A 19,176-nucleotide genomic window follows, 5' to 3' on the forward strand; every position below is an offset into this window, starting at 1 on the left:
TTTGGAAAACGTTTTACTTACATGAACAGAGAGTTTTTATAAATAAGATGATGAGAGTATTGCGTGGCTCTTTTTTGCTAATTGTTTAATGTTCCCAAATATTTTAATGGAGTTCCGATGATTCAGACATGAAAGAGGTCATTTTGATTGATCAAGGAATCGTTATTTTTTGCATAATAATACTAATTCACTGATGAATTTATGATTGTGTTATATTATATTTAATATAGAATTTATGTTTTTTTATTTTCTTGAGAGCAAAGAAGCCTTTTTATTATGAGGACTTATTTTTTAGGTAAGGATAATTATGTAGTCATGTTTGCTAAATAGTTTATCTAACTTTATTTACTTGGTGCACGGTGTTTATTTTTGGCGTATTTTATTCACATGAATTGCTTTTGTTAAATTTATATTTACATCTAATGTGTTTTTATTTTCCGTCATTAATGTATAATGTTTTTTAACTAGTATTAAATAGATGTGAATAGTTTAGTTTTATTACTTTATTGTCTAACATTGTCTAATTAAACGTGATTTTATCATATTGTTAGGTCTGGTAAAAAGGAATCCGTTATTTTTCATTAGATGGTTTTAATACATTGTTTTTTACGCTGTAACAGCTTGGTTGGTTTGTACTAGATGGCATTAGAAAGTTGCCTTTTTGTGTTAAATTTAATTTAAGTGACATTTTTGACAGTGGTTTTGTCAAAGGTCACGCAATAAACAGATTTGAAATTGGATCTCCCTTGTATAAGGTTGTAACCAAGTTTTATTCATCCAAACCACCTGAGGCCGCACAAGTAAAATAAGTAAAAAAACTGCAAATTCAAAAATAATTTATTCTAAATATACTTAAAAATACAATATTTGAATTTACTGAATATAGTAATTATATATTACAATTTTGATTACCTCTTTCTTTGTTATATATTTTTATAGGTATTTAATTAGTCAGTATCCATATTATATGTAGCTGTGCAACATTTTTCTTTTTTGTCCTATGCAATCTCATTTACATTTTTCGTCCACCAGAATAAATAACACTTATTGCATTGCCTTTGTTCAGGATGTACATAATAAATCGTTATAAAAAAGATTACCATTTGCTGACATAATGCGTGAATAATTCGTTTTGTTTCAACCTTCACATCCTGGAAAACAACATTCAAATATAAAATAATATATAAACAAATAATATTTACTTTATTTACCTTTCCTATACAAATTTCATTAAAATTATACACAAAAACAGAAAAAAAAGAAAAGAAACATAACGATATAAAAAATAAATAATAAATTGAAAGAAAGAAAAAAAATCTTATCTCTTCCCATTTAAGTTCCTAGTTTATATTCCTATGTTTTGTGATCAACGGTGTACTATACTCAACGCAAATATTTGAAAATGTGTATAAAATAACGTATAATAAGAATATATATTGAAAGGTTGACCGTTATATAAACACAAGTTCTGTTTATTTTGTTTTGTTTTATACGCTTGGAATTATTTGGAAAAGACTGCAAGCATAAAGAAGCTTGAATTTCCGCGAGTGAATCGAACAGAATCGAAGCAAAAAACGGATGCTGACTAAAGTAGATCACTTACGATAGCATCAAGCTAAAACAGTGGTGGTCCAAGCGTAGTATCTTTTTTTTTTGTGGCCTAGAACCGAGTAGGGGAATCCTGTTACGGATACCTGGTCGGGAAGACCTGCTGGAATAAGCGAGTTGGACTGGTTATGTGGAGACTGCCTCTGGGCTACCCACTAAACCCCACCCTATCAGCTGATCCACTGACCCTAACTGATACTTCTTACTGTTAGTAAGGAGGGTGCCCGTAACCGATAACACCGTTAAGAGACATAAGTGCCAGGCAAGGACGTGGCATCGTTATCACACTACGTAGATTGCGGTACATGAGTTAATCGCTCGCTGGAGAAGGTCGAGACAATTTGAAGTTAGAGCACGACGGGGTAGTGTCGGCTGTGATAGAATAAGGCTACGAAGAGCCGAATGAGTTATTGGCCTAAAATATCCGCCAGCTCGGTAGTACATGTATTGTCCGAGAGATGAAGAGTGGAGAAATATCTCGAGTAAACCTCGGATATAAAATCGTGAACTTGGGGGACGTCTGTTTCTCTATGAATTTGATTGTTTCTGACGAACCAGGGGGCATTTATTATTCTCCTGAGAATTTTGTTTTGAAAGACTTGGAGACGTTCCACCTGGCTAGGTGAGACCTATTTTAGATAGACACTGGAGCCGTATAGAACGACTGAGCAAACCAGCATCTTGTACAGGAGAGATTTTATAGAGAGAGGAAGCTTGCTGGCCCGGTTGATAAGCGGGAACAGCAAATTAACAATACCTTAACCTTTATGGAGGGACTTTTGAATGTGCGAATTCCACCTAAATTTGCGATCGAAGATAAGACTAAGATAAGTGGCTTCTTCTGACCATGGGATTTCGGCGTTCTCGATTTAAAGACGCGAAATGCTCGGTGCAAAACGCTTCTTGTGGAAGAAGATGGCCTGGGTTGACCTGCAACCTCCAGAAATTTACTTAATGTAGGTTTGTGGACCGTCTCATCGAGTTGTTTTTGGAGTCTGCTTCGGATGTGCGGTGCTACTCTTGAAGAAGCAAAGTAAGCAGTGTCGTCTGCGTAAAAAGCTGCCTCAACTTGTGGTCTCCTAGGGATATCTGAAAGAAAACCGGGTGCTAGGAGGGAGCCTTGTGGAACTCCTGCGTCGATGGTTTTCCGGCTAGAGAGAATATCTTTAATCTTCACCTGGTACGATCGTCCTGACAGAAATGATTTGATAAGAGCTGTTAGGTCATCAGGTAGACCTAATCGGCAATCTAATGCATTTCGCCACTAAGCCTTCGTGCCAAACCTTGTCAAATGTTTTGGTTAAGTCCAAGAAGACCGCTCCAAGTCTTTCACTTCGGTTAAAAGCACAGTTGATTTTTGCGGCCAACCGATTGGCCTGATGAAGGGCTGAGTGATTGGCGCGGAACCCGAATTGCTCATCTGGAATGATATTGTTTGTCTTCGTAAAGTCATTAAGAGCATAAAGAATTGCTCTTTCAGCAAGTTTGGAAATGGAACTTAGTAAGCTGATAGGTCTGTAGTCAGAAGGTGATGACTTAGCTCCTTTTTTGGGGATAACTGCAATGAATGCATGTTTCCATGTGGATGGAAAGTGTTGCAGCCTCATAATGGCGTTGATGATATTACCTAATTCGGCGAGCTGCTCGTAGGGAAGATTTTTGAGTGGGGCTATCGAAATATTATCGAAACCCGGGGCCTTCTTGTTCCGAATCTTGCTGATCCTTTACGTGAATATTTTAGGAGTGACTAGATGGTTTAAAAGATAACTCGGAGGCACTTGAGAACGAACGTAGTTGGCAGCGTAGTATCTATGGCGAACTGTTTTCATGGTGAAACATTCGCGTCAAGGTAGGAGATCGGATCGGAGAAACCTTTATCTATGTTATTTATAATTCAATAGAACGTGTTACTTTCATTTAAGTACAACCAACTCTTATCAAATTACTTTAGCAGAACAAATTATGAAGATTTTTTTCATCAACATAAAAACAAAATTAAATATTCTTATTGTAATATGTATATGCTAATTATTTTTCTTGTATTTGTGGGCCGTAGAATTTGATTGAAATGACCTGGTTAAGTTTCACAGTTATCATTATTATATGGTATTCTAATGCCGTCATAAACATAGTACTAGTAGTCCTAAACATAGTAGAATTACATTTTCTATGAGAATTTTGAAAAAACTGTTAATTTTCACATAAATAAGAGCGAGATCTTATTCAAGGTTCTATATTAAAATTATTTGGGTCTTGTTTCGTAATAAAACAATAATAAATGAAAATAATGAAATACCGCAAGAGCTTGTCCGCTTTCTATCCGGACTTTTATGGTGATATTTGTCGATTAAGATTTTTGACTTTATGAATTTGTTTACACAACCGACTTCAATTCACAATGACCACTTCATGTCTTGTCTTTCTTCTACTAATGTGGGCTTACGGTTTAATACCCACACTTGTTTGCTCTCTAAATGTGCAGGATTCTTTTAGTCGAACGGGGCGTTAAACATAAAATAAAGGATGCAACATATGTGTATGTATATGATAATATCTTAATGTATTGTTCACAAATTATAATATTTTAAAATCCGTCATTTTAATGCATCATTTTTTATAAGGACATAGTCACAGTATCATGTTTTAATTCAATTTAAAGTCATTGACAAAATGATTAAAAGGATTTTGTGCCTCGTTTCATGCCTGTGGATAAGAATATATAAACATAACGAGAAGCTAATGGGTGGTGTGAAGCGAGTTCTTGTTTAAATATTAGACAAGAAAATGTTAACTTAAGTTTTTAGCGATATAAAAGGAATTATGTTCCTAAATTGTCTCCAAACTGGCATAACAATAAATCCAGATTATTAGCATTTCTTTAGGGTAAATGATATGACTCGGTGAATGGAGGTAAACGAAATGAAACAGTGGTGTCTACATTATGTGACCGTTATTTATTAAAATAATATAAAAATGTGGATCATACGAAATAGATAAAACGGATGGCAGCGGTGTTATCTGGTGACGAGGCTTGGGCAGTCGATGGTGGCACGTCTAAACCAAACGATGGTCGGTTATTGATTGATTAGAAATACCTTTCAATAACATCCCAGATAAACGTCTCGGGGTTGCCAGCTATTCGTTATCGGGTTCTAGTTGGCGCTGCTGGCACCCCGCCCGTATTCAACATCTGGGATTACATTTCTGGGTATTTTGTAGACCGTTATTCCAGTATGTAACATTCGACATGCCTCAAGGTCGCTACATTTCCATCAAAATAACGCATCTGTAATAATAATAACAGTACTTTTTATCCTTTTAACTTTCGTATTCGTATTGATCATATAATCCAAAATATATCTAATATAAAATTAAGTAAAGGATATGACGTACGGTATGACATACAAATAATATGTAGTAAGTAAATGATTAGGATTATTGAAGCCGAACATTATTTTTAATTTAATTAGAAATGGGCTGATTTGTGGTTAGCCAAAAGATATGTGGTTTGGAGATGAAATCTGTAAATTGTCTGAAATGGAAAGTGCTATGACTAAAACACCGAATTTTCATAATGGAGCTTCAATTTAAAAAAACTTTATAGGTCTATATAATTTCTGTCATTGTTAAGTAAAATTTTAACAGGAGGAAGACAAGTTAAAACACGGTTATACGGCGGAAACAAAGTCGAAATATTAGCATCAATATTTTCATGTATAAAATAATGAATCTGCCAGTCAACAGGCTCTATTTGATTTAACAGTTAAAAATATATTTTGAATTAAAAATATAATTGCTGCTTATCTGTAGACGTTTTCTACGATACTATAAAATTAATTAAGGGCAACTCTCAATAAACTTTAATGCAGTAGTATTCTCCTAATAGGATTATCGATCACTTAACGGTAATACAAATATTTATCAAAACATGGCGCGGTGTCATAGGTAAAGAATCTTTCGTAAAGAATCGACTCATAAGATCATGAATATATGGCATATTACAAATTAGTTAGAAATTAAGATTTGAAAAAAATACTCGATCATATTCAACACATTAAATAATTACTACGAAGCAAATGCGAACAACGGCATATGTTATTTAAGAAAATGAATAATAAGAGACATATTATTATTTCAAGAGAGATATAAACTGTATGAAGCGGTACCGATGTGTCCTCGAATCCCAAAAGCGTTCACTTCCAATCATGTTTGTCTATAGCATTTATAACTCCCTTTATAACTTGATTATTCCACAGATTGTATCGCAAATTACTCAGAAAACTTTCACCGGCACTGAAACATTCTGAGACACCTTTCCCAAGCGTTACATTGTACACTCTATTTTATAAAATAAATGATGTTAAAATGACGCCCTTATCAATGACAATATGATCGCTGGTCGGTAATTAACTTGACGAATGAATGAGCAACGAAACCAATTTAAAAAACAATTTTCATTCATGCATTGCTGATGATTTATATTCAATAGGTATGTTCGCATTTTTAAATTCGAAAAGGATAATTTGCCTTTCCTGTCACTAACAGCTTTAATTTTTAATGAAAAGACCGCGTTCTTCTTGAGAAAGAACGAGCCTTTTTTCAGGTAACATATTTCTATACCGCGCGGGTTAATTTCCATTGTATTTTTAAGTTGATTTTCTTTAATCTGAATGAATATGGAGAAAATATACAATTAGAAAAACCTTTTGAAGGTATTAGATAGTTTTTTATCTTACCATTAAATAATGTTCCTTTTAGCTGAAATTCAGCGGCTGCAATTATAATTTTTATATACACTCTTCATATATTTCGAATAAAGTAGTATTACGTCTAAAAACAGGTTTAAGTTGTTAAGAGTTACCAAATACGGTATACAAAATACATTGAAATGGAAATGTTTTAATAGATATTCAGTTCAATGGGTTATTACCAAGGTTGTAATATATACATACATTATAAATATTTGAAGAACTATCAATATCAATATTTTATATAATATTATCAAGTTTAGTTGGTGATTACTCACATAAATTCAAAGGCAATTAATTGCAACCATTATTTGATATAAAGAAAAGTCTGAAAAAGAATTTTTTCTAATTACTTAAATGAGTATTTAAGTCTGACCTGAGCCCCCGACAGCTGCTAAATATCTTGGCAGAGCTCTATACTAACTAGGAAGAACCACAAGAACAAGAACAAGAACCCTTGTAAAACGAAAACAACTTGAACTTGGACCATATCAAATTCGTATTGGTATTGGCTCATTGGGTATAAATTCAAGTTATCATTAGATAATAAGGTATTGCTGCATGAATCAATATTTAAACCTATGTGTGCTAATGTGTCTCTAATGAAGTGATACAGCGTGATATATCTTTAGAACCCATACAGAGTGTAATTCAAAGTGTTTGTGTTAAGTACTTTCAAAGAATGTCAGTACACCCCAATATGCTGTGAATTAGCTAAATCTACGACATAATAGTGAAGTGCGTAGACTAAAATGTTTAACGCCATTCGATCTGATGCTGGCATATATAGACTTAGGGTAAGATTTAGAATAACATATTCTACACTGGATATCACTTAATAAAGTCTGAAGACGTTTCCACACATCATTTATATAGTAGTTATTTTAAGAAAGATTTATAGCCCACTGAGTAAATGAACAACTTAAACAATTAAAAATTGTTTTATATATAGCCATCTCAGAGAAATGGTATAAATTAATTATTGGCTCAATATTTTCAATTTTTTATTAACAAATATTTAGATTTTTATTTTAAGTCGGCTTGGTGGCGCAGTGGTAAAGGTGACAGAATGGTCCTGCTGTTGCGATAGTCGCGGGTTCTAGTCGCGGCCTGCCGGGGCATGGTCGTTATGTTTGTGATTGTTTAACATTTGCGACTGTCTTTCTCCAAATTTGGTTTTATTGGTCACTCGCCAGTTAATCATTTAGCTGTAATAAATTTCAATAAAAGTGTATTTCATCATTAAAACTGGTCTTATTAACTTTAAAATGTATGAGTTCACATATACTATAGTTCATGTAGCTATATACAGTTGTGTTGTATCTTGTGTTATAATATTACAGAAGCAGAGTTTTCAGAGAGAGTTCCCTTTAGTCTGCCAATGATGTGTTGTCGATCTAGTAGCCTCAAAGCCTCGGGGTTTTAGAGAGATGTAGCTTCGTGCTTCCCGTGGAACCTTTTAGTTTCTTCTTAAACCCTAGGAATTTCTAGGTTCCGGTAGAATTAACGAAATGACACAATAAATTTATCAAACAAATTAAACTGTTGACTAAATTGCATTAATTTTTTTGAATAAATACCTATTCACATCAAAATTTGTAAGAATTAAATACTAGCACAGTATTTCATTTTCCTATTAAACAGGGTTAAGATTCTGATAAAGCATCATTTAGTTATAATAACATAAAATGGCACAATAAACTCATCAAATAAATCCACCTGCTATCGGCATTAATTCCGACAGCGACAAACCGATCGGGTACACAGTTAACCGCCCATCCGATTCGGCAAAGGTACAATAAACAATTTTCGGTATTCGAAACGTTTTCTCTCTCTCATTTTTTATTGTTGTTGTTCGATTTAATGTCGTTTTCAAGGCAAGCCACTGTCGCAATTGAATTCGTCAATGGGTTCGTCGCAATGAATGGAACAGGTATCATAATCGAATCGTACGCGATACGAACCAGTTTTGCGAAACTTTCATTCACACCTGGGTCGTTTCGCATGCCGATTTTTATGGCGCGGTCGGCATAGATTCAGCCGACGACGGACAGATGGTTGCTGAGAAAGAACTGGGCACGATTTGTTTCTTGTTTGTTGTCAATTATTCAGGCATGCACGAGTGTATAACCAGTTGCGTTATCTATAATGCGAATCGCTCGGGAGATTTTCGACGAAATGGCGAGATCTTCCCAGTGTTAATTTTCATTTCAATCTGAATAATTTATTTTCTTGTTTCTGGCCTTGGGTAAGTGCCCATTTTTTTTAGTTTCATAAAAAATACGATAAAAATTATTTTTCATAATCAAATACTACTTTTTTCCACATTTGTAGCCCATCCAGACTATTTATTATTTATCGAGACTGGAACTAACTGGAATGAAGTGACGAATATGGTGAATAATGATTTACATTTACCCTAGCATTCGGGTACAGTAAGTTGCAGTTTTTAAATACGTTTTTGAATTTCGTTATTTACAAGAAATTCGACATGAATTAAGCTAATCGTATCACAGTTAATCATGTTTCGCCCATAATAGGCTAAAGAAAATAACTTGAAAATGATATGTTAATATTACTAAAATTGGTTTTGACAATATTTTCATCATAAAATCGGAAATATATTTGATATATAACATTAATTACAATAACAAATGTATGTATATTAAGATACATGCAAACTATTTCAAGAACACTCACTAACCTTTTTTAAACGGCTTCTAATTAAATCTAATTTCCATTAAGTTTCAATAATGAGCAAAGTATTAATAAGTTTAAATCACTGAACATTTATAACAAAAGTATCAAGAGTAAGATTATTTTTAGAACTACAACTTCAGAGCATCAAATATAAGTATATATGATTTTTATTTACTTTTATGTTATAATCATAAACGTGGACTATTAAATGAAGTAATACATCTTTGTATATTAATTGACACAATAACGAACATAATTAGGCACTTTATTTTTTACAATATGGAAATTATATTAAAGTAATGTATTCATAATCATTAAATGAACTATTGACTTCTCAAAACGGTTCAAAGATTAAATTGTCATATAGTTACATATTTTATTCCATTAATCGTTAAATAGCTTCTTAATATTTATCAGCGGTTTAAAATATTTACGAAATTACTATTAACAATTCATAATTTCCCCTATTTATCCCATGTGTCCATCCTATCTAGTTAGTTTCAGTTTATCAACATAATTTCATTACTTCATTTATATATTAATATAGTTTTTATCTTTTATACATATATACATTTTGTTTGCCTAAAATATATATTAAAAAACAATAAATTTATTAAAAACCAGGCTTATTTTATAAAAGAATAATTTATTTACCTACATTTTAAAATAAAATTGCATCGTTATTTACTTAATTAATCCACTAGTCAATCTTCTATAGTCAAATTCTAAAAGTAAATTTATTTATTGCAAGTTATGATTTTATTTAATATTCCGGAATTTTACCATTGCAGGTACCTCATCTTTGATTTGTCTTCTATGGATTTTGGTAATTTACTGCTTTTTACTTTGTCTTGTGTCCCACATGAGGACTAAAAACTCACCATCAAATGAGAACATTGAATATTAAAACATTAATTTTAACTCTTGATGCACAAATTAATGTATTTAATACCTGCTTTGTTACGAAATTCATTTACTAATGAAACCTGAAATGGATTAGTTAATACCAATAAAATTTACAAGTCTTAATACATTTTATACTTACCTCTAATACAATGATATGATATGATATAGCTGTTCTGAGTTCACCAGACAGCAAATTAATTAAATATTTTAAACTTAAAAATGGATTGGTTATGTTTATATTATGAATCTGAATAAGCTACTTACGAAGATTTAAATATCTTTTAAACAGAGCTCAGACGATTCTTGTTATTCTGAAATTTTGTTAATTTATGTTAGGATGAAATTTTGCATGATGAAATCTTCCTATGTAAAATTGCTCTACAAAAATTGCTCTTTGCTAAAATTTTGCCTTACAGCGCTTTAGATACTACAGAAACGGCGAACGATCTATCACACAATACAGAGCCTGTATTCTACGAGGGTGGTTCAAATATGATGCAGACAAACGCTGTAGATGGCGCGCATGTATGTTTTGGAGGTCGTGGCTTGAGTATGTGATAGCTAGGTCCCTTACGAACAGTGTGGCATAGTTTTCGTCAGTTTTCAGACAACATTCGCCGCGTAGAACAACTCATTTTAGAGGACTGTAGGATGAATGTTCAAGACATTTCGCCTGAATTCGGTATCAGTATTGGTAGTGTAGAGTCTATCATCCACAAACACCTTCAATATCATAAAGTAACGGCGTGATGGGTTCCTAAACTGTTGAACATCGATCAAAATTTACGCGGTTGAAAGTTTGTCGCTGCTTGCTGACGTGATACGAGGTGGGGACGAACGGTTTTTTAACGCGAATCTTTACTACAGATGAGACATGGGCACACTATTACACTCCCGAAAGCAACATGTCATCTAAAGAGTGGAGGAAGGGGTGCCAGACAAAACGAAGACAACCAGGTCCGCGGGTAAGGTTCTGTGTACGGTGTTCTGGGACCGGCGGGGCCTGATGTACGTCGATTTCCTGCACACCCAACGTACTATTAATGTTGCATACTACTCGAACGTTCTCAAAACACACGTGAAACCCGCTTATCGCTCGAAACTTAGGAGCATTCCTTCAGGATTCTTCTTCAGGATAACGCGCGTCTCACGCTCGATACAATATCGGAATTAGGGTGAGAGTAATGCCCCCCTACAGTCCGGATTTATCACCCTGCGACTACCACATGTTTGAACCACTAAAGGAAACCCTCGGAGGTCAAAGATTCAACACCGACGACGAGGTATTGAGTTGCCGAGTTGCCCAAGGAATTCTTCGATACCGGCATTAAAAAACTTCCGGAAAGATGGACAAAATGCGTAACTAGTAATACCTAGAAAAACTGTACATTTTTGTAAATTTTTTCAATAGTAAATAAACGTGTCAGAGTATTTGTCTCGATCATATTTGAACCACGCTCGTATTACACCCTCGTAGCATTGGAGCTGACAGCGGGCAGCGGATCGGCCAGGTCCGATGAAAGTAGAGCCTAAAATATTTGTTTATATATTATGTGTCACTGATCTGACTGCTTGATTTGGACGTATTTTTTTTGGTTAAAAATTCTTCCTCCATATAAGCTTTAACCGTGCCAAACTTCAAGCTTCTCGGTGCTCCCGTTTTCCTTAAAAAGGGAGGCAAATTTTTTGCTAAGCCGATTAATATATAAAAAGATAACGTACTAAATAAATAAACGGTATTCTTGTAACTGTAATAAATGCCACTACAACATTATATCATTTTAGTAAGTCACTTAATCTATTTGCAATGCTTGCAATGTATATCAAAACGTCGAGAACAACTGGAGGGTAGGTCATCTTTAGACACATTGCCTTTCATCAAGATAAGAATAAATATAATAATACAACCTTATTTGAGTTGTATGTGTATAAAGATGAAAAAAAAATTACGCTACCTGTGAATCAGAGATAAACATATCGAAAAACAGATATAAAATATGGATACTCTATAGGAATTTTCGTGCCGTTTTATACATCAACTTCAAGTTTCATTCAAGATAAGTTCCCTTAATATTGTATTTGCTTTAAACTCATCAGATTCTTCAATTAAAAACTATAGTAAACTTACATGTTTAATTATTTCCTATATCATTTACCTAAATTTTCTACTATATATTTATATTCACTTCTTCTCTAGACCTTCTTATCTCTAGTAATTGATTATATTGAAATTTAAATACCAATCAATTATACCCGGCACTAATAAATTAATAAACAACGAATGGTAGGTCTCTCTAATAAAAGGAAGTTCATTATCTCTCCAAGGTATTTCTCTAACAAATTGTATATGGCGCTGTGAAAGTGCTAGGGAACTAGCGCGCTGGTATTTTGCATTAAGAATTACTTATTTGTCAATTTTGTGAATGGTTGACTCATTTTTGTTTATACTTACGTCAAAAATGGAGAACAACTACGATCTGATGTTTTAACAGCCAATCAAGTCAAGTCCAGTCCTTTGGATGTTAAGATTGCACCATGCTCTTATTACGGCAACTTATCAAAAAAGGCGGATAAAACCATGGAAATAGCGAAATAGGAAATAGGAGTTCGGCCATCATATAAACACTGTTTCTATTGTTCAGCATTTAAACATTAGACAAAAATCCATTTAAAATTCATAAAAGGCTGAATATAAAAATAAACTGGTGGCACACGAGTTAAACTAAAATATTTTGCTGTGCGTTTGGTGGGATTGGCATAAATTAATTTACAATGGGTAGCTCTCCTACAGTCATGCTCTTATCAAACATGTAGTGTGAACAATTAGACCGCCTGAAGGTACCACTCGCCAAGAACTCCGGGAGATTGTTTGCCTATTACCAAGTGATTATTATTTTTCACATGAAAAATTCGCCTTGAGGGAGGTCTATGAAAAAGAACTGTCCCAGACTTATATGAGAGAAGTATAATTTTCAAGGATCATTCAAGTACATTGAATAAAAAGTTAGAAGAATATGTTATTAGCTTAAATTCATCTATTGTGCATTTTATTTCGGGTCTAAGTATGATATGTTGTAAAAATCATTGAAAAATGTTGAAATTATGACTGTTATATAATTGGTTGTTGAATTGTTATTTTTCTGTTAAAAAAATCATTGGAAAAACAAGTTTGATTAATTATCGGATAGTTATAAGCGAGAGGCGTTTAGTAAAGGTCTTTTACATCTCACTATATAGCTGAAGCAATATATCGGTTGCAGTTTTGAATTTCAGAAGGCGATATGAATAATCCAGTTCCTCATTCTAATGCGACTTATATAATATAAATATTCTCGGTATATAAATAAAATTAAAAAAAAATAAAAAAATATTTATCGGTATTTGTGATTTGTTTGCATATGGTGACACTAAAATTAAAGTCATTTCATAAAGTTTTAAAATATGGCATTGTTACATTGAAAAACATCGTTACATGTTTACGTTCAGATATGGATTTGTTTATTTGAATAATATTTTAAGGAAATGGTAAAAATACATTATATGGCAATTGTAATGTCAACAGATGCAACATACATTTTATAATGATGAATCCGCTTTTCATTCATTGTTTTAACTACGCAAAAATGTATGTTTACTATGTCTGAAGATAATTAAACAGGATGACTGATAAGTGATAGCATATAAAACTATTGTAATTTAATATCTGACGTATCTATTATATAATAAAACTTTTGAAATGTGATGTGACATTTGTGTTAAGCGTTCTGTCAATATTAGGTTATATCAATCATTTCATTTAATAATAATTGTAACTGTTAATATGACTCACTAGACTTTTTGAAAAATGTTCTTCATTGACTAGCTATATAAGTGACATACATTACATTTGTGGATTATTTATGATTTAATGGCCAATATTATTTTTCTAAATATTCTTTGTTCATCGCCGTTATTTTTAGCAGCATCATTTGTTTTCCCACTGGAAATGAGTATTTATAAGAGTCTTATATTTTGTACGATGTTCCAGTGGCAATTATTGAGACATTTGTTGATAACAATTGCTACAACCAAGGCTCTATGGCCATGAATATTCTGCTTCGATGTTTAAGAACATCGCCCTCTAGGATTAACTAATGACTTTGTGTTAGGGATTGTCGTAGTAGATCTACTTTTTATTGCCAGTACAACCAATTTAAGTTGTTTGTTTTCTTTTGTTGTTGAACACTTTTTGTTTTGTAACAATTTTAATTAGGCCTTCGTATTTGTTTATATGACCATTTAACGATTGTTTTAGGTAGGTAATCTATTCTAGAAATTTGAGGCAATAGTTTGTTTTTTCATATGTTCAAAGCTTCACTTTTTAAGAATATTCTCTTAAGAGTTTTTTCAAAATTCAAATTATTTTCGGATATATTTGTTTTTTTTTTATTTTATTTTCTTTAAACTCGGTTTTCTCGAAACTGTCATTTTCAAGTTCTACTAAATCGATTTCCTGAAATTCGCTGTGGGCCTTCGCACAGAAGAATGTATACTTCGATTGTACTATTTTTAAGACATTTGAAAATGTAAAAAAGGGTAAAATAATTCTAGTGTTCTGCTTGACAGCCGTAATTTTTCGAAAAAAAGTTTCGTTTGATTAATGTATTTTTTGGCATATATGCCATATTCCATATTAGGTTTCAACAAGATCTTCTATTTTTAATACTTATGTTATATTTCTTGTTTGTATGTTTCACCCTAGAAGATAATCAATATTTGAAAAGTAATCATACAGTATATTGATTCTAATTCTTTCACATATATATGCATTAAAAAATTAAAAGCTATAAATACCGATACAGACACCAAGTGGTTTTTCCTTGACTTTTACATTCCCCATCTGCACGCTTCGTTCCTCCGTTCGAACGTCTTCATTATTCTGCCAATGATCATGATATACTTGAATTTCAAAGTACCCAGACCAAGTATGGAGAATTTATTGTCGCCGAGCAACCTGATTTGGCTCTACGAATATTTCGCTTTATGACCTAGACAGGCGTATTTCATATACAAGGTGTGCTCTATATGGCTGGGTCGATGTAAAAAGTAAAGAAGCACATACCATTGCGTCGTAGTTTATTTTTAATGTATTCCAATATATTATTATTGTTTTAATAATCATAATAAATAATGTTGTATTGCGGTATGCATGTTTTAAAGGATCTAATATTGGTTTGGTTCAAATTTGGTTTGAAAATGAGAGACAGAAAGTTTCAAGATAAAGAAAGAGTTTAAAAAATTTTCATAACCACTCTTTGCTCAAATAGTTAGTACATTTCATTACTACAATTATTGAAAAATATATATTAGAGCATAAGAGTGGTTTGAAGATTGAAAATTTTTGCAGTATTTTACTAATAAATTGTGCAAAATATTTGCAGATGAAGAATTTTTGTTGAGATTCATAGCAGTATAAATATTGCGATAACATATTACGTATTTTTCAATGGAATAATATATTATATGAGCTATTAATACATGGAACACTAGTTATACTTGATACTGAAATTCGTCGATTGAGAGAAAGAAGGCTTAGACACAAAAATTATGTTGAAAATGTCATTAGTAAACCTTATGTATAGTGTTAAAAATGGAGCGCGTCGATGTAGTACATAGGATACTACATACTAGTTAAGTTACTTATGTTGGACAAACATATTTTTACAGCAGGTCAATAACGGGGAATATGTACACAAAATCTTATTTTAAAATGGATATTTAGCATATTAGTATTGCAATACTGCCATACAACTAAAGTTTAACCAAATAATGTTAGGTAATACATTAGCAAATAAATTAAAAAAAACTGTATGTTTGAGTATTACGTGACCTGACTGTAAATTATTTTAAAGCTATTACGACTATTCCAATATTTTTATTACATCAATTATAATTAAGCATTGCCAGTCCAGCAACATTTTTTCTTCATTAATATAGAAAAACTTTTAATTTAAAATTTTTATTCAAACTTACTAGAAGTAAATAATTTAAATCATAAAACTGTTTAATTTTATGTACCCATAGAGATTTTTGTATGTATAGAAGAGATACATATTTAAAATGCACAATGTAGAAAGGTCTACATTGAATTCAATGGATTTATATGAATTTTGAATCTTAAAACTTTTAAATTATTAATAATGAATTAGCAACTTAATATACTTACATCTTTATAATATAGTGAAATTCATATTTTAAAAGCACTGCTTATTAACTTTCATGTAGTAATGTTCTTAAAGTTCATAATTAAAGTTTACGAAATATTTGTTTAGTCGATATTTTTTTCAAAAGGTAGCGATAATGGTAAATAAATATATCGAACTTTGAGTTGCAAATTAATATATCGAACTTCTGTTCCAGATTTCAGTGAACAAAATCATCTGAGTACTACTAGTTTCTAAAATCTAAAGACCGATTTCTTGTGGTGGGTAAACATCTGAATATTCGTTTCGGACGGATTCGGCGCATTCATGAAAAAATGGCAAAACGTGGCATAATTCTCTGCGCACACATGCATTTTCTATGGATGCGCAGAATCATCTCGAGCCGAATGCTCAGGTTTAGCCTTGACCCAACCTACCATTAGAAATTGATTTTCAATTCCTTATTTATAAATTTTACATCAAACGGTACAATTTAATCCGAAGTAACAATATAATTTTGATGCCAACCTCCATCAGTTTGGACTCTAATACGTAAGGTATTGACAACCTTTAACGACATTTGTAAAAACCAGTAGATTAGGACGAAACAATGAAAGTAAATAGATAACAATGTACTTGTTTTGCTGCGTGTATTTCTTCTCTTTAGTACTGAAATATCGTGGTAATCTCATAATGATGTTGTTCGGCAAATCTGAAATATAATGTTTAGTCGAGAATAGCGGAGAATTAGACCTTCAAAATTGTTTATTATTATAATTGTTAATATCTTAATATAGAAATTTGTAGTATGTGGTTGGGTAGGCAGTATCTGGAAATTACTATGCTTGTTATTAGGTCAAGAGCGATAGAACGAACATTATTTTTATTCACACTTTGAACTACTATAATTTAATATGTTTTTAATAATAATTTTCAGAATTTGATTTTCTTTCAAATTGAAAAATAAAATACCCTTTTATTATAAAACTCATTCATTTCATATTTTAAAATCGCAAGAAAGCTATTTTCAACTCAGAGAATTTATAAATACAGAAATTCAAAATTTAAAATATAAGTTGCTTAAAATATAAGATTGTTTATTGTAAAACCTAAATTTAGTAAAATTCGATAAAAATATCATAACCAATTTTAAATATATTATTTTTACATCGAGATGTTTCATCATTTGTGGTTTATTATCAGTTTATGGAAAATCATTAATGTAAAGGTGACAAAAATATAGATTTGATCTAATTTCATTACTCGATGCCATTGCAAAGTTCTGGTTTATCTAAAAAGAATATTAATTAAAAAATTGTTATAAGATAATATATTTTATTGATAAAATTTAAGATAATAATAGTAACTAAGCATTGTTATTCTAGCAATACTTTTTCTTAACATTTAGATATTTTTACATTTTTATTGATTCAATTTTAGTAGCAGTAAGTATTTTAATTATAAGACAGTGGTATAAAAAGTAGGAGTTTCTAGTGTCTGAATACGTTGAATGTATTAGAAGTATTTTATGCGCATTATTATCACATAATTGTAACACTTTCTAGTTTTGCCAGCATGTTAGTTCTTTATAAGGACGAATTATCACTTTGGTCACAATTATTGCCTTTATGGTCAATTGAAATGTTTTGTAGAGTTGCACCATTCACTTTTTTTTAGATATGTAGTTCAAATTGAAAGTTAAGCAATAATTAAAATCTGATTCCTTTGAATTTAGGAAAGCAGCAGTACTTCTTATATCAATAATTAACTTGATTTGGATAATAATAAAAGCTGTCGTTGGCACGACATTTAACACATAATAACGTAATAAACACTTAAACACAAATTAAAATTATACAATAATATATAGAACGAGTTAATTGCGCAGCGTTAAAATTAAAAAGTTTTTTTCATATAAAATTTGTGCATATAAAACTTTAATATCTCATATTTTAAAATCAAGATAAAGGTATTATTTGTATTTCTAAAAAATTTTAAATTCTGAATTTCAAAATTTAAAATAGATATTAAAGATTGATGAAAAACCAGATTTAGTAAAATTCGATAAAAATACCATGACTAATTTTAAAATACTTATTTTTACATTGAAATGTCTCATATTTTTGGTTTACTATCAGTTTATTGAACAATAATTACCGTTGTATGAAAATTAGATAGATTTGAGATCTAATTTCATTGCTCGGCGACATTGTGAAGTTCTTGTGTATATAAAAATAAACTAAATTACAGAATTGTTACAAGATAATATGTTTTATTAATAAATGTGGAATGGATGATAGATGGAATTATCTAAAAGCATTCATCTGCTACATACAAATAAAAAATAATTGTACATGCATAGTTATTTGAATAATAATAAATCTTGTTGATGTAGAGTCACAATTAAAAAACATCTTTTCTTCTGTCGCAGCATCATTCTAAATTAACCCTTTCTTTACAACTGACTCGTCCTTCTCGGTAACACGAACCGGAGATCAAATGAGAATCAGATATGTCGAAGTCTTGCTGTGACGAGAAGGATATACTAAAGAAAATGGAGAAGAGAAAAAAATATATAGAGAGAAATAATCTAAGACGGGCATATTTAAGATGTCTACTGTCTGATTTTCATCAGTATTGTTTTTTCGTCGGACCACCTGGTTTCGGTATTCGCAATTCAAGTCGCTTTATACCTGGACAGGAACCCTGAAAAAGAAGATTACCCGAAAATGTGTTGTATTGTCCATTTAGGCAACGAGTTCATAGGTTAGAGATTTCGCTTTAGATATATTATGCTTTATTTTTATATATACGTTTTCAGTATAGATACAAGTAGATAATAAAAGATCAAATTTATCAGCCGTTTTTTTTTTAAGAAATAAGTTTTTTAGGGTAACCTGATATGGCTCGTTGAATGGAGGTAAAACGAAATGAAACAGTAGTGTTTACATTATGTGACCGTTTTATTTATTGACAATATAAAATATGTAAAAAATACAAAATAGATAAAACAGATGGCAGCGGTATTACCT

At 31.5% G+C, this 19,176-nt stretch overlaps 1 protein-coding gene across 10 annotated transcripts in view; it reads left to right on the forward strand.

Annotated features, from left to right (window-relative positions):
* Positions 1-19,176, forward strand: part of Hecw (Hecw ubiquitin protein ligase) — a 294,511-nt gene that overhangs the window by 33,958 nt on the left and 241,377 nt on the right. Inside the window, exon 1 of one of the 10 annotated variants that reach the window (XM_076395712.1) lies at positions 8,488-8,604. The exons of the other annotated variants lie outside the window; for them this stretch is intronic. The gene's annotated coding sequence lies outside the window, so the exon portion shown is untranslated. Of the gene's footprint in view, positions 1-8,487; positions 8,605-19,176 lie in introns of those variants that run through there. 10 annotated transcript variants of the gene reach the window in all.

This window comes from Rhynchophorus ferrugineus, unplaced genomic scaffold (assembly GCF_030347505.1).
Source record: "Rhynchophorus ferrugineus isolate W39M unplaced genomic scaffold, kcgeb_rfMv2 rfM2, whole genome shotgun sequence".
Lineage (NCBI taxonomy): Eukaryota > Metazoa > Arthropoda > Insecta > Coleoptera > Curculionidae > Rhynchophorus > Rhynchophorus ferrugineus.